The sequence below is a fragment of the Piliocolobus tephrosceles genome, chromosome 12 (assembly GCF_002776525.5).
Source record: "Piliocolobus tephrosceles isolate RC106 chromosome 12, ASM277652v3, whole genome shotgun sequence".
NCBI lineage: Eukaryota > Metazoa > Chordata > Mammalia > Primates > Cercopithecidae > Piliocolobus > Piliocolobus tephrosceles.
In genome coordinates this window covers 19,423,094-19,425,935 of record NC_045445.1, presented here as the reverse complement: position 1 = coordinate 19,425,935, position 2,842 = coordinate 19,423,094, and the positions used below count along the sequence as shown (strand labels likewise).

General features: G+C 49.4%; 1 long non-coding RNA gene across 1 annotated transcript in view; it reads left to right on the top strand.

The window, feature by feature from the left end:
* Window positions 1–283: 283 nt before the first annotated feature.
* The window catches only part of LOC113222398, a 3,940-nt gene continuing 1,381 nt past the window's right edge, over window positions 284–2,842 (top strand). Inside the window, exons 1-2 of the long non-coding RNA XR_003308381.1 lie at window positions 284–390; window positions 901–1,237. This is a non-coding gene — a long non-coding RNA (uncharacterized LOC113222398). The remainder of the gene's footprint in view (window positions 391–900; window positions 1,238–2,842) is intronic.

Here is a 2,842-nt window from a genome sequence, read left to right as displayed (position 1 = left end):
AACTGAAGAATTAAGGTTGTAGGTGGAATTAAGGTTGCTAATCAGCTGACTTTGAGAAGGAGCGAGTATCCTGGATTATCCAGGTGGGCCCAATATAATCACAAGGATCCTTATAAATAAACAAGGGAGGCAGGGAAATTTGTGTCAGAGTGATTTGATATGAGAAAGGCTAAACCTATGCCTCTGAAGATAGAGAAAGTGGGTCAGTCATGAGCCAAGGAATGTGGTGACCTCTAGAAGCTACACAAAGCCAGGAAACTGATTCTCCTCTGCAGCCTCCACAAGGGAATGAAGGCTGACACCTAAACTCAACCAGCAAAATAAATTCAATAAGGAAGATTTGAAGATCAAAGACCTTCTGCTCGCTGGCTTCACATTTCTCATCACTAGGTCAGTGATGTTCAAATCATTTTTAGGCAATAGTTTTATGTATCAGTGGACTAGGCCATGGAGTCAAGAGGGTTTGGTCAAGCATTATTCTAGGGTGTCTGCAAAGGTGTGCGTGTGTTTTAATACAGAGATAGGGTCTTGCTCTTGCTCTGTTGCCTAGGCTGGAGTGCTGTAGCACAACTATAGCTTACTGCAGCCTCAGCCTCCCAGGAGCAAGCAATCCTCCCATTTCAGCCTCCCAAGCAGCTAGAATTACAGGTGCATGCCGACACCTCCGGCTAATTTATTTTAATTTTTTTGTATGGACAGGGTCTTGCTCTGTTGCTCAGGCTGGTCTCGAATTCCTGGGCTCAAGTGATCCTCCTACCTCAGCCTCACATAGCCCTGGAATTACAGGTGTGAGCCACTGCACCCAGCCTGTAGGGTGTCCCTGCATAAGAATAATATCTAAATCAGTAGGCTGAGTAAAGCAGATTGCCCTTTTTAATGTGAGTGGGCCTCATTCAACAGTTGAAAGCCCGAATAGAACAAAAAAGTTGACTGTTCCCTGAGTAAGAGAGAATTCTTCCTGTGTGATGATCTTCAGTCTGGGACATTGACTTTTTTTCTGCCATTGGCCTGAAACATTAACTCTCCCTAGGTCTCGAGCCTGCGGGCCTTTGGAATGGAACTAAATTATCAGCTCTGCTGGGCCTCCAGGTTGTCTACTCACCCTGCAGATCTTTCACCTTGCCAGACCCCATAATTGTGTGAACCAATTCATTATAAAAATAAATCTCGATTGCTGGCAAGATGGCCGAATAGAAACAGCTCCTGCGTGTGGCTCCCAGTGAGATCAACGCAGAAGGTGGGTGATTTCTGCATTTCCAACTGAGGTACCCGGTTCATTTCACTGGGACTGGTTGGACAGTGGGTGCAGCACATGGAGGGCGAGCCGAAGCAGGGTGGGGCGTTGCCTCTCCCAGAAAGTGCAAGAGGTCAGGGAATTTTCACCCCTGCCCAAGGGAAGCCATAAGGGACTAAGCCTGAGGAACTCCAGCACAGGTACTGCACTTGTCCTACAGTCTTCATAACTCACACACCACGAGAATCCCTCCGATGCCCACCCCACCAGGGCCCTGGGTTTCAAGCACAAAACTGGGCGGTCATTTGGGCAGACACCCAACTAGCTGCAGGAGTTTTGTTTGTTTTGTTTTGACGGAGTCTCCTACTGTCGCCCAGGCTGGAGTGCAGTGGTGCAATCTAGGCTCACTGCAAGCTCCGCCTCCCGGGTTCACGGCATTCTCCCAGCTCAGCCACCCAAGTAGCTGGGACTCCAGGCGCCTGCCACCAGACCTGGCTAATTTTTTGTATATTTTAGTAGAGATGGGGTTTCACTGTGTTAGCCAGGATGGTCTTGATCTTCTGACCTCGTGATCCGCCTGCCTCGGCCTTCCAAAGTGCTGGGATTACAGGCATGAGCCAGCGCGCCGGGCCTGCAGGAGTTCTTTTTTTTCCATACCCCAGTGGCCCCTGGAATGCCAGTGAGGCAGAACCATTCACTCCTTTGGAAAAGGGGTGCAGAAGCCAGGGAGCCAAGTGGTCTGGTTGGGCGGGTCCCACCCCCACTGAGCCCAACAAACTGAGATCCACCAACTTGAAATTCTCTCTGCCAGCACAGCAGCAGTCTGAGATTGACCTGGGATGCTGGAGTTTGGTGAGGGGAAGGGCGTCCGCCATTGCTGAAGCTTGAGTACATGGTTTTATACTCACAGTGTAAACAAAGCCACTGGGAAGTTTGAACTGGGTAGAGCCCACTGCAGCTCAGCAAGGCTGCTGTGGTCAGACTGCCAGATTTCTCTTCTCTGAGCAGGGCATCTCTGAAAAAAAAAAAGGCAGCAGCCCCAGTCAGGGACTTATAGATAAAAATTCCATCTCCCTGGGACAGAGCACCTGGGGAAAGGGGTGGCTGTGGGTGCAGCTTCAGCAGACTTAAAGATCCCTGCCTGACAGCTCTGAAGAGAGCAGCAGACCTCCCAGCACAGCATTCGAGCTCTGCTAAGAGTCAGACTGCCTCCTCAAGTTGGTCTCAAATGGAACCAACCCAAGTGTCCATCAATGATAGACTGGATAAAGAAAATGTGGCACATATACACCATGGAATACTATGCAGCCATAAAAAAGAATGAGTTTGTGTGAAGCTGGAAACCATCATTTTCAGCAAACTCACAAGAACAGAAAACCAAACACTGCATGTTCTCACTCATAAGTGGGAGTTGAACAATGAGAACACATGGACACAGGGAGGGGAACATCACACACTGGGGCCTGTCAGGGGATGGGGGGCGAGGGGAGGGACAGCATTACGAGAAATGCCTAATGTAGGCGATGGGTTGATGGGTGCAGCAAACCACCATGGCACGTGTACATCTATGTAACAAAACTGCACGTTCTACACATGTACCCCAGAACT